The sequence below is a fragment of the Leopardus geoffroyi genome, chromosome C1, assembly GCF_018350155.1.
Source record: "Leopardus geoffroyi isolate Oge1 chromosome C1, O.geoffroyi_Oge1_pat1.0, whole genome shotgun sequence".
Taxonomy (NCBI): domain Eukaryota; kingdom Metazoa; phylum Chordata; class Mammalia; order Carnivora; family Felidae; genus Leopardus; species Leopardus geoffroyi.
In genome coordinates, this window is record NC_059328.1 from 203551360 (window position 1) to 203565402 (window position 14043).

Below are 14043 nucleotides of genomic sequence, written 5' to 3' on the forward strand. Positions count from 1 at the left end.
ATTTTTTTCATTATCAGGCGTCCTGGCTATTTCCTGCCCATGATGAAAGGGACAAGAAGAAAGCTTTTCCTATGTGTGAAAGAAAAACGGGCAGAGATGTGAAACCTACCATTTAGGCTAAACAAAAATCACCAGTAGTAGTATAGGCTGGGGCAACAAGAGTCGATTACATTTACGTTGGAGGAAGGGCAGTGCTCTTTAGTCAACTATACATTCAAACAGCTGACAGTGTAAGGTGTCTGGTCATAAACTTAATTTTAGGCTGCATTGCTAGAAATAGAGTTTCCCAAGCAAGGAAGATAATACCTGTAGTGTGCTGTGCACAAGTTAGAATACTGACAGGGGATGGCTTCCTACGCTCATAGACAAGCTGACACAGTGCAGTGTGCCCAGTAGAGGATCACCAGAGATGAAGGCTGAAAATCGTCATCTGGGGAACCGGTGAGGGAACAGAGAATGTTGTCCCAAGAAAAGAGAGAGCTGAGCTGAGTCACATTAGCTGCCTTCAAACTTTGAAGGGTTATCTGTAGGACTTCAGAGGGCAGAAATTAAATCTTTGACAAGAATTTGATCAATAATAGTGCTTGGCAGAATTTGTTTTTCTGGTCAAAGGATATTGCAAAATGGAGTAGATTTAAATGATCTTTAAAAGTACAGAGATCTGGCACAAAAAACAGGCACATAGACCAATGGAATAGAATAGAAACCCCAGAACTAGACCCACAAACGTATGGCCAACTCATCTTTGACAAAGCAGGAAAGAACATCCAATGGAAAAAAGACAGCCTCTTTAACAAATGGTGCTGGGAGAACTGGACAGCAACATGCAGAAGGTTGAAACTAGACCACTTTCTCACACCATTCACAAAAATAAACTCAAAATGGATAAAGGACCTGAATGTGAGACAGGAAACCATCAAAACCTTAGAGGAGAAAGCAGGAAAAGACCTCTCTGACCTCAGCCGTAGCAATCTCTTACTCGACACATCCCCAAAGGCAAGGGAATTAAAAGCAAAAGTGAATTACTGGGACCTTATGAAGATAAAAAGCTTCTGCACAGCAAAGGAAACAACCAACAAAACTAAAAGGCAACCAACGGAATGGGAAAAGATATTTGCAAATGACATATCGGACAAAGGGCTAGTATCCAAAATCTATAAAGAGCTCACCAAACTCCACACCCGAAAAACAAATAACCCAGTGAAGAAATGGGCAGAAAACATGAATAGACACTTCTCTAAAGAAGACATCCGGATGGCCAACAGGCACATGAAAAGATGTTCAGCGTCGCTCCTTATCAGGGAAATACAAATCAAAACCACACTCAGGTATCACCTCACGCCAGTCAGAGTGGCCAAAATGAACAAATCAGGAGACTCTAGATGCTGGAGAGGATGTGGAGAAATGGGAACCCTCTTGCACTGTTGGTGGGAATGCAAATTGGTGCAGCCGCTCTGGAAAGCAGTGTGGAGGTTCCTCAGAAAATTAAAAATAGACCTACCCTATGACCCAGCAATAGCACTGCTAGGAATTTATCCAAGGGATACAGGAGTACTGATGCATAGGGGCACTTGTACCCCAATGTTCATAGCAGCACTCTCAACAATAGCCAAATTATGGAAAGAGCCTAAATGTCCATCAATTGATGAATGGATAAAGAAATTGTGGTTTATATACACAATGGAATACTACGTGGCAATGAGAAAAAATGAAATATGGCCTTTTGTAGCAACGTGGATGGAACTGGAGAGTGTGATGCTAAGTGAAATAAGCCATACAGAGAAAGACAGATACCATATGGTTTCACTCTTATGTGGATCCTGAGAAACTTAACAGGAACCCATGGGGGAGGGGGAGGAAAAAAGAAAAAAAGAAAAAAAAAAAAAAAAGAAGTTAGAGTGGGAGAGAGCCAAAGCATAAGAGACTGTTAAAAACTGAGAACAAACTGAGGGTTGATGGGGGGTGGGAGGGAGGAGAGGGTGGGTGATGGGTATTGAGGAGGGCACCTTTTGGGATGAGCACTGGGTGTTGTATGGAAACCAATTTGACAATAAATTTCATATAATAAAAAAAATAAAAATAAATAAAAATAAATAAATAAATAAATAAAAGTACAGAGATCAAGGATTAACAGATCAAGAACTGTCCATCCCATCGTGGAAGGACAATAATATACCACCATGTTGCTTTCCTTTTAACGTCTGACTGAAGTTTCCTTGGACTCCTTCCTGCTCCCTTAAATGTTGGTGATCGTCAAGTCTGTCACTGGTTCATCTTTCTTCCCACTGCCAGGGCAATTTCACATGTTTACCCGTCTAGTTTCTACTCACGTGCTGATGACTTCTCCATCTTAACGCGACTCCTTGCCCAGAACTTCCAACGAGGCATCTCCACCTGAACCTCTCTTAGGTACTTACTGCTCAGCATACTGAAAACTCAACACACCCTCTTTCTGCTCTGCCCTCCACCCCCACCTCCCCTAAATAGATGGGCTTTTTCTATATTTTCCATCCTGCTTGCTGCCATCACCAACCATGAAGCCCTACTATCCGCCTCATCCCACACCCAGTCACCAGTCGCTGCCATTTTGATGTCCTAATTACTTCTTGATTCTGTCACTTTTATCACCGCCCTGATCCACATCTCTCTCATCACTCATCTGGCACACTGTGACAGTTTCCCTGCCCACACTCCTGTCCCCCACTGAAATTCGTGCCCCAAAATATGGCTAGATTATTTTAAAATGCAAATTTGGTAAGCCTTTCTGCCATTTAATATTGATCAAAGGCTCTCCTACAAACTTTCATTCAAGCTCCCTGATATGGCTTAAAGGCCTCTGATATCTGTCCCTGCCCTGTCTTGCCTTTTTTTTTTTTTTTTTTTTTTTTTGGTGGTGAAACTAGAAGGGAATTTATTTCAGTGGGCCAACACTGGGAGTGCCCTGTCTTGCTTTTTACACTACAGCACCAAACCCCACACAGCTTGTCCTCCCCCACCCTTGCTTTGCACACAAACACACACCCCATCCTTCTGTTTGGCAAACACTTCACTTGTCTTTGAACATGTACTTTAGGGCACTCTCCATCTACAAAGACTCTCTTGATGTCTCACATCACTTGCCCCCCATGTCAGACCTGCTCTCCTGGTGTTCCCTCAGTGTCCTTCTGTTTTTCCATGTATCACGTGGAATCTTCATTCTCTCTATACAAGTATGATATGGGGGGGGGAGATACAGGTATATGTGTGTATGTATAACCTCCACTATACTGCTTATTCTGGAAGGCAGGGACTATGTTTTAATCATCTGAATATTCCCAGAGCCTAACACAGTGCCTGGCACATAGTAGATGTTCAGTAAACATATGTCAAACTATACTAAACCAGTGTTTGAACTTTTGAAGCAGCCTGTAAATAGATTTTTGTGTGGTACATACCTATTGACAGCAAATATCTTGCCTTTGTTTGTTATTGTTTTAGAGTGGATGGTAGCTAAGCTAACATAACCCGCACATAGACTTGTGAGCTCTTTGTTCCTCTACTAGGCTTAAAGGCAGTGAAAATGATCTAGATTTGGAATTTCGTATTTGTTGGTTTTGGAGCTAAAAGCTTTTCTGAGTTTAAAGTAAGAGTGCCCAACCAGCTTGATCTTCTGTGATTGTATCAAAGTATCATGTTTCCAAAACAGTTTTGACCAAACTATTTAGACTCAGCTAAATATTTTCCTTTTAAAATCTTTTTAAAATTTTTTAAATGTTTATTTATATTTGAGGGAGAGAGACACAGGGCAGGGTAGGGGCAGAGAGAGAGGGAGACACAGAATCTGAAGCAGACTCCAGGCGCTGAGCTGTCAGCCCAGAGCCCAATGTGGGGCTTGAACCCACGAGCCATAAGATAATGACCTGAGCTGAAGTCAGACGCTCAACTGACTGAGCCACCCAGGTGCCCCTCAGCTAAATATTTTCATCAAAAATCCAGTTATATGTATTAGTGCATGCTTGAAAAAAAATGTGACTCTGCAGAAATGGAATAAGGTTAAAAGAAATCTCATTTTCTTTTTAAGTATGAAAAATGAGTGGACTCCCCTTCAAAATGTCTATTTCATAAAAGATAACGAAAATCTGAGGAACTATTCAAGATTGAAAAGGAGAGGAGACCAAAGTGGGTGCCTGGGTGGCTCAGTCATTTAAGTGTCTGACTCTTGGTTTCGGCTCAGGTCATAATCTCAGAGTTTCGTGAGTTCAAGCCCTGCATCGGGCTCCGTGCTGGCTAGTGCGGAACCTACTTAGAATTCTCTCTCCCTCTCTCTCTACTCCTCCACTGCTCATGCTGTCTCTATCTCTCTCAAAAATAAATAAATAAACTTAAGAAAAAAATATTAAAAAAGAAAAGGAGACCAAAGAGAAATGACAGTAAATGCAAGGGATGATCTTGGATCTGGGTGGGAGAAAAAAAGTTCCTATAAAGGTCATTATTGGGACAACCGGTAAAATTTGAATATGGATTGTATATTACATAAAAGAGTGTATCAAGATCAAACTTCCTGAATTTCACTTTGTTTCTATAAGAGGATATCCTTATTTTAGGATATACATGCTGAAGATTTCAGAGATGAAGGGTCATGTTCTCTGCAAAGTATATCAAATGATTTGGAAAAGTAAATAAATAAATGAGTATGTGAATGTATGGTGTGTGTGTGTGTAGAGAGAGGGAGGAAGGGAGAGAGAGGGACAGATGGACATAATGATAAAGCAAACGTGGCACAATGTTGGGAAGAAATACGTATGATAAATACAACATATGGAAGTTTGTTATGCAGTGGATAAATGCTGTATATTTAGACAACTAAATAGAATGAACAAAGTGTAAGAACAAAAATGCATGAATCTCAAACAAAATATTGAATAAAAGAAACTAGACACAAAAAATACATATGATTCCATTTATATAAAGTACATTTATATTGTTAGAAGTCAAGATAGTGGCTACCCTTGGGGTGGGGGAGCAGCATTTGGAGGAATCTTCTTAAGGGGGTGATATCTCACTTCTTGATCTGGGTGCTGGTTATACGGAAGTGTTGAACTTGTGAAAATCCAATCACCTATATACATTTCTGTATGTATTAGTTATACATCAACAAGAAGTGTCAATACCAAGTGTATTGATTATCTATTTCTGCATAACAAATTACTCCAAAACTTAGCAACCTAAAACAACATTATCTCACACTATTTCTGAGGATCGGGATCTGGGAGCAGCTTAGTTGGGTGGTTCTGGTTCAAAGTCTCCCACAGGGCTGCAATGAAGATGTCAGCTAGGGCCGGCTGCAGTCATCTGAAGGCTTGACTGGGGCCGACAGATCTGCTTCCACAATGGCACACTGAACACAGCTGTTGGCTAGAAGCCTCCGTTACTCACTGGCAAGAGGCCTCAGTTCCTTATCACGCTAACCTCTTCCCATGGCCATTCAAGTGTCTTCACATGACAGCTACCTTCCCCAGAGCAAGTGATCCAAGAGAGAGCAAGAAGGAAGCCACAATGCTTTTTATGACCTAGTGTCAAAAGTCACACTCTATCACCTCCACCATATTCAATTTGTTAGAAACAGGTCACTGAGTCCAGCTCACACTTTTGAAGGGAGAAGAAGCAAAGAATTCGGGGACATATTTTAAAACAACCACACCAAGCTTACCTGGAAATTTCATTAAAAGATTTGGCTTATCTACATATTAAAAATAAATAAATAAAGACCACGTATTAACACGTGGGAAGTGGACAATACAGTAACAGCTAATTATATACGTTTGCTAAGTTATTTAGTACACATGATACTATGATACACATAGATCTAAGTGCTATACATGTATCCTTTTATGTACTCCTCACCACTGCATTTTGACGTAGGACTCCCTCTCCTCCTACTTTACAGATGATGAAATTGAGGCCGAATGAGGTAAATGGCTTGCCCAAAGTTACACAGCTAGTTGTGGTTATAGCACTGTTTTTCAGTATTCTGGTTGTCCCATACATCCTCATATTTTAAAGCACCAACATAGAATGGTAGGTGAGGTAAAATGATTCTTTCAACATTAGAAAAAGAAATCTGAATTCTGGGTCATTTATAAATGAGGTATAGCTGAATTAAAAATTTGAACACACAAAGTGTTACTTGTTTAAAAAGCACTATTGCACTCCACAGAGTTCAGGAGGAGAAAAATATGTCAACAGACAAAATGAACTTCTATTACAAAAATACTTTTACTAGTTCAAGGACACTTTAAACAACTGGAATTAATAACAGGACAATATGAAAATTAATATAGATTCTCTGCATCAGAATCTCAATCTCTAGTCAATGAAATTAAAGAAGATGGATACAAATCAGAAACTTTCCATTTGAAACAAAAAACGTGAGTTTGCCAGAGATCAAAAGGATCACATACATCTACCTCGAGAAACAAAAACATTGGTTCAAAAAGATCTCCTTGTTACACTTAGGGTGAGCATACATAACATATAGACTTGTCAAATCGCTATGTTGTACACCTCAAACTAATGTAACGTTGTGTGTCAACTATACTTTTATTTACTTATTTATTTAGTTATTTAGTTATTTATTTTAATGTTTATTTATTTTTGAGAAAGAGAGAGACAGTGCACGTGGGGGAGGAACAGAGAGAGAGGGAGACACAGAATACAAAGTGGGCTCCAGGCTCTGAGCTGTAGCACATAGCCCGACACGGGGCTCAAACTCACAAACTGTGAGATCATGACCTGAGCCAAAGTCCGATGCTTACTTAACCCATTGGGCCACCCAGGTGCCCTGAGAACTTTTTTTAAAAGTATAGTTGACACACACGGGGTGTCTGGGTGGCTTAGTCGGTTAAGCGTCCTGCTCAGGTCATGATCTCACCAATCATGAGTTCGAGTCCCACTTCAGGCTCTGTGCTGACTGCTCAGAGCCTGGAGCTTGCTTCCGACTCTGTCTCCCTCTTTCTCTGCCCCTCCCCCACTCGCACTCTCTCTTTCAAAAATTAATTAATCAATTAAAAAAATAAGTTCTCGAACAAGAGATGAGATTATTTGAATAAGGAGGAATCAGAGAACTATATTTGAAGTTAGATTTACAACTTCATCTCCTCACATTCTCTGGAGTAGTAAAACACCAGAAAGCCTTTCCAGCAGCTAGGAAAATTTGCACAAAAAATACACTTAAAACTTAATGGTGAAATCTTTACATATTTTCTTTAAGAAATTATTACTTTAAAAAAAAGCAAATAATTTTATTTTCAATTATTTATGATTATATTTTAATTTTTACTGATGTTTAGTTTATGCTTTAAAATAATATTTGATTAATTTTATATTCTGGTAATCTATGGTAAAACAATATATATTTAACATTCATGCTTTTTAAAAATTTTTGTATTTAAATTCTAGTTAGTGGGGCGCCTGGGTGGCGCAGTTGGTTAAGCGTCCGGCTTCGGCCAGGTCACGATCTCGCGGTCTGTGAGTTCGAGCCCCGCGTCGGGCTCTGGGCTGATGGCTCAGAGCCTGGAGCCTGTTTCCGATTCTGTGTCTCCCTCTCTCTCTGCCCCTCCCCCGTTCATGCTCTGTCTCTCTCTGTCCCAAAAATAAATAAACGTTGAAAAAAAAAAATAAAATAAATTCTAGTTAGTTACCATATTGGTTTCAGGAGTAGAATTTAGTGAGTCATCACTTACCCACAACACCCAGTGGTCATCACAAGTGCCCTCCTTTAATACCCATCTAGCCCATCCCCCTCCCTCCTCCTTCCATCCGGGGGAAGGAAGAAGGAGACAGCGAGACTCTTAAGCAGGCTCCACCCTCAGAGAGGAGCCCAATGCAGGGCTGGATTCTAAGACCCTAGGATCATGACCTGAGTGGAAATCAAGGGTCTGCCGCTCAACTGACTGAGCCACCCAGACACCCCCAGAAACTACTTTTTTTTTTTTTTTTTTAATTTTTTTTTTCAACGTTTATTTATTTTTGGGACAGAGAGAGACACAGCATGAATGGGGGAAGGGCAGAGAGAGAGGGAGACACAGAATTGGAAACAGGCTCCAGGCTCTGAGCCATCAGCCCAGAGCCCGACGCGGGGCTCGAACTCACGGACCGCGAGATCGTGACCTGGCTGAAGTCGGACGCTTAACCGACTGCGCCACCCAGGCGCCCCAGAAACTACTTTTTTAAATGTTGAACATTTTGCTGTAAAAATAAATGATTCCTTTATTTAAAATAAATACTCGAAACATCAGTGAAGTCATTTTGGTCTGATCTGTCAACCTCTAATGGCTAGTAATTATTGACACTGTGATTTGAACTTGCTCAGAATAGCTCCAATTTTACATTTCATCTAAATCAGGGGTTTTCCGGGCGCCTGGGTGGCTCAGTTGGGTAAGCATCAGATTTCAGCTCAGGTAATGATCTCATCGTTCGTGAGTTCGAGCCCTGTGTTGGGCTCTCTGCTGACAGCCTCCTTGGGATTCTCTGTCTCCCTCTCTCTGTGCCCATCCCCTGCTGGCTCTCTATCTCTCTCTCTCAGAAAAAATAAACAGCAAAAAAAAAAAAAAAAAATCAGGGCTTCTCAGCTGTTGACTAAATGTACTATTGACCTTCTGAGCCAGATAATTCTTTGTTGGTGGTGATAAGGATCATCCTGTTCATTGTAGAATGGAGAGCAGCATCCTTGGTCTCTGTCCGTTGGATGCCAGTAGCACCCTCCCCAAATCCCCTCCACCCTCACAAATGTTCCCTCAGGGCAAAATTGCCCCCTGTTGAGAACTATTGATCTAAATTATACTGCTCTGGCTATATGGAAGGAATACTAAACTTGGAATCAAGGTGTGAATTTGAATGCTAGTTTTCCCAGCTATACATGTTTAGAAGCACACCTTTCAAAATAATACAAAAGTTACCTGGCTTTTCAGCTTCATGTCTGGGGCGCCTGGGTGGCTCAGTCGGTTGGGGGTCCGATTTCGGCTCAGGTCATGATCTCTAGGTTCATGGGCTTGAGCCCCGCATCGGGCTCTGTGCTGACAGCTCAGAGCCTGGAGCCTGCTTCTGATTCTGTGTCTTCCTCTCTCTCTCTGCCCCTCCCCTGCTCGCTCTCTGTCTCTCAAAAATGAATAAACCTTTAAAAATTTTTTAGAAAAAAAGACTGAGATTTTCTTACCTTTGCTTTCCTATTTTTCCATTTTGTTTTCTTTTTTGTTCCTCTTTCTATCTTCTCAATTTTACATTGCAACCATTCTTCTGAATTGTTTATCCTGTGATTATATTTTTTATTTCGAAGAACTTTGTTTGTTTTCTGAATATCCCTTTTTAGAGTTTCTTGCTCTTGTGCGTTAGATGAAAAATCTGTTCTTTGAAGGTAATTGCATTAATCATTATTAATATGTCATATAACTATATATAATATATAATCACACATAATAAAATATTATTATATATAATACCTAATAATAGTTCTATTAATTATATTTTTATGTTCCCTGCATTGTCACTGGTGCCCCCCACCCCCCACATTTTTTTCTTTATTTTGGCCTCTGTCTTTCATGACAGAGATTTCCCGAATCCTGGTTTGCTCCTTCATATTTGAGTAGAGGCTCCTAAAAGCCAAATGAATACTCTCCAGGCACAAGTAGGACCCAGTGCTTGGCATCTTTCCTGTAGGGTGATTTGGCAGAGACAACCATTTTGTTGGGAACCCCCCAATGCCAGTATCTGTGGATCTTTTTGCTTAGGCTGGTCAGTTCCCCTAGAGAAGGCTGCACTTTCCAGCATGAGGAGTATAAACTTGACTGCCAGTGCTCTAGAAGCCAGCTGAAATAAGGGTGTGGTTTCTCTTCTCCCCCGTCAGCTGCATCTGATGGCCCTAAGCCCAGAGTCCCTCTGGTCTGTTCTCAGGAGAATATACCTCCTGCCTTCTGTTGAGGTAAGAGAGGCAATCATCTGGCTGCTCAGATCAGAGGAGGGAATCTGGGAATCTAACTGCTCCTTATGTGGATCTTCAACTCATCCTGTTTTCAGCCCCAGTCTCCCATTTCACCTTCAGATGTAACTGTTTCTTCCCATCCCAAGCCTTTCCAAGGCCCTGCAGCCCAAATTGACTTATGCCCCCAATCATCCCTCCTCTATTAGCTTTCCATTTTCCAAGATTTTTAAAAAATCATATCTAAATAATATCTATTCATTTTTAAATCATGTGTTTTCTTCTGCTCTCTTTATTCTCTTATTTTAGGGGAGTTTGAGAAGGGAACAAATATAAAATGTGTGTGTTCAATCCACTTTATTTAACAGAAAGTTCCTTTTCCACTCTCCTAGCCTCTTGGGCACTCAATCTCCTCCATGCCCTACTTGTGAGGGTAATCTATAACATTTGCAGTGTTCTTCCCATGCCTTTCCTGGGGCTGGAATACCTCTGGCATCTTGTCTGCCTGGAGAATTCCCACTGTCCCTCCCCAATCCTACCCCTGGGCATTACTGGCCCCCTTTTCTGTGTTCTATAGCTTATGTACATTCATTAGAGCACAGTTTTCCAACTAGGAGTCATGGATTAGTGGGTCATGAAATCAACTTAGGGACCCTTAGATAGTATTTATGTTACATTTAAATATATTGGGATGAGACGTAAAATATATTTCTTGGTGTGGGTCAAGGTTGAATAAGTTTGAAAGCCACTGTATTAGGGCATTTTTCACTTTGAATTGGTTGTTTATATGTCTTTACTACTAGACGTTGAGCAACTAGGGGGTAGAGACCATGAGTTATTCACTTTCTCTATGCCCGGGGTATTATGAAATCCAACAAGGCTTGGTCAATATTTAGTGGGTTGAATCAAATATATATGAGATCACTGTGTAACCCATAAAGTCATATGAACTTGAACTATATACCTAAACTAGGAGTCTAATTAGCTCACAGGACAGCTAGGGCACTTGAGGACAAGTGACAGTATTGTCACAAAGGTTGTGTATCACATACCTGAGGCAGCAAGGCAGACCTCAGTGAAGGTGGACCTATGCTGCTCTACTAATTCCTGGGATCTGAAGCCAGCTCCAAGAGCTTCCCCATCCTGGTTATCTCACTTAGATATTTAAACATCTTGCTCAGCTAGGGTGTTTGATTATTGATAACCCTTGAATAGATCTGGGATTCCCTACAAACACTCTGAGAAACCCGCCACTTAAGATTCCTCTTTTCAGTTGTTAAAAAGGTTATAAAGTAGATTTGGGGGAGGCAATGTTGTATAATGATTTCATCATACAAGCGACTTACGGCCATACAAAAATCTGGCTCCAGATGCTATATCCTTGAGAAAGTAACTTATCTCTCAAATTCAGTTTTCTTTCTTTTTTAAAAAAATTTTTAATGTTTATTTATTTTTGAGAGGGAAGGAGAGTGTGAGCGGGGGAGGGGCAGAGAGAGAGGGAGCCGGAGAATCCCAAGCTGACTCTGCACTCAGCACAAAGCCCAGCTCGGGGCTCGAACTCATGAACCGCGAGATCATGACCCATGACCGGAGCCAAAATCGGATGCTCAACCCACTGAGCCACCCAGGTGGCCCTCAAATTCACTTTTCTCATCTGCAAAATGGGAATACATAATATCCATTTCGAAAGGTAACACGTGAATAAGACCAGGACTGGACAGTGAACAAAACAGCTTTCCTTTCCTTTTCTGTATGTGTTCTCTAAGAGTTGTTTGAAGAGGAGGAAAACCACTAAACAGATACCATCAGGCTAACATTTGAGTCAAACTGGGCCCGAGATACCTTGACTGGCATCCTCACTTTGACCTTGTCTGCTATAAACCTGCTGGCCCCGAAACAAGAGGTGCCTGGCCATCACCCCACGTGCTAAGTTGTAGAGCCGATTTCTGCTGTTTCAGGGAGGAGGCTGAGGCTCAGTTACCCACAGCTGAAGCACAAAGCTGCTTCTCAGGTCTGCTTATGCTTTGTGGGTCTACAAAGAGACTTGTGCAGTGTTCAACTGTTAACTGATAACTTCTGACACACCTTGTTCAAGGTAGAAATATTACTGGATTTCTCTCCTTTATTCCTTTATTCAGGGAGCAAGGAACCTACATTCAATCTATGCATTAGGGGGTGGTGACTTGGGTTGGTTCACCACCCTTTTTAACTTGTGGAAAGCTCCTGGGCTATTGATCCGCACAAATAGCTATAACCCATCAGGTTAGGAGGAGTTTTGCCTGAGAAAAGAGAGACTGTCAGAGCTTCGCTCTCTCTTGTGGTCTCTGCGGTGTCTGAAGTAAGTCTTGTGGTGGTTAAAACATTCTGGCTCATGCTCAAGAGAGAGCTCCAAAGATTTTATTTTTAGGGTCCTCTAAGCCTTCGGTTATCTGAGCATCCATGGAGTGGGAGCAGAGAGAAAGACAGTGTTTATCTTTGTTTAGTCTGCTCCAAACAAGGTTCCAAAAACTGAAAGCCTACAATTCTAAAGCCACTGATGAATGTAGACAGGAAAAAAAAATCTTGAGACCAAATGACTATAGTTTAATATGAAGAGGATGATTCAAAATCTGATAGTTGTATATTAAAACAAAATAAAAGCATTTATAAAGCCCTGGGAAATATTTATTATTTTTTTAAGTTTATGTATTTATTTTGAGAGAGAGCAAGCACGAGCAGGGGAGGGACAGAGAGAGGGAGGGAGAGAATCCCAAGCAGCCTCCACACTCAGCATGGAGCCTGATCCGGGGCTTGATCCTACAATGAGATCATGACCTGAGCCAACATCAAGAGTCAGGTGCTTAACTGACTGAGCCACCCAGGCACCCCTAAGCCTTGGAAATTATTTAAGATTAACAATAAGTAATCAGAGCGGTGTCTGGGTGGCTTGGTCGGTTAAGCGTCCGACTTTGGCTCAGGTCATGATCTCACAGTCCGTGAGTTTGAGCCCCACACAGTGCTCTGTGCTGATACCTTCCGATTCTGTGTGTGTGTGTCTCTCTCTCTGTCCCTCTCCTGCTCATTCTCTATCTCTCTCTGTCTCTCAAGGATAAATGTATGTTAAATAAAATAAAATAAACAAAATAAAATAAAATAAAATAAAATAAAATAAAATAAAATACTAGTAAACAGAATATTTAAAAAAAATTAATGTTTATTTTGAAGGAGAGAGAGAGACAGCGCGTGAGCAGGGGAGGGGCAGAGAGAGAGGGAGACAGAGAATAAGTGGGCTCCAGGCTCTGAGCTGTCAGTACAGAGCCCAACGTGGGGCTTGAACTCACGAGCCATGAGATCATGACCTGAGCTGGTCAGATGCTTAACCGACTGAGCCACCCAGGTGCCCCTAAACATAATATTAATGCACAGATTATAATATTAGTATATCAGGAATCTTGCCAGAGCTGTGAAGGGAGGGTCTGCAAGGTTGGTCGGGAGCTCAGAAATCATTCTACCGCTACCACCACACCCAACACCATATGTAGACAATCCACCAGCAAAAAGTTCCAACTGAATGAATCACATGTTCATTTTTATTAATGTGAGTTGCCATAACAGGTGTATCATAAAGGAAGTTTGGGTTGCAAAACACAGAAAACTTCACTAACAAAGACACTTATTCTGTCATTTAACAAAAGGCCAGATGTGGTGCTCAGGGTAGGTTAATTTATCAACAACCCTGGATCTTTCCCATCTCTCTTCTCTGCCACCTTCAACATGTTGACTTGTCCTCTCTGCTTGGCTCCATTCATGGTCATAAAATGGCTGCCTGAAAGCTACCTGTCACAGGTAATGTTTAGAGCAGAACTAAATTCTCATCTAAGTAGACAGTAAGTGCATATAAAGGTTTTATTTAAGTCATAAATGAAGGAACTGGTAAAGAATACAAAAAGTGGAGGTGCCTGGGTGGCTCAGTCGTTTGGGCGTCTGACTTCAGCTCGGGTCATGGTCTCACAGTTCATGGGTTTGAGCCCCGCGTCGGGCTCTGTGCTGACAGCTCAGAGCCTGGAGACTGCTTTGAATTCTGTGTCTCCCTCTCTCTCTGCCCCTCCCCC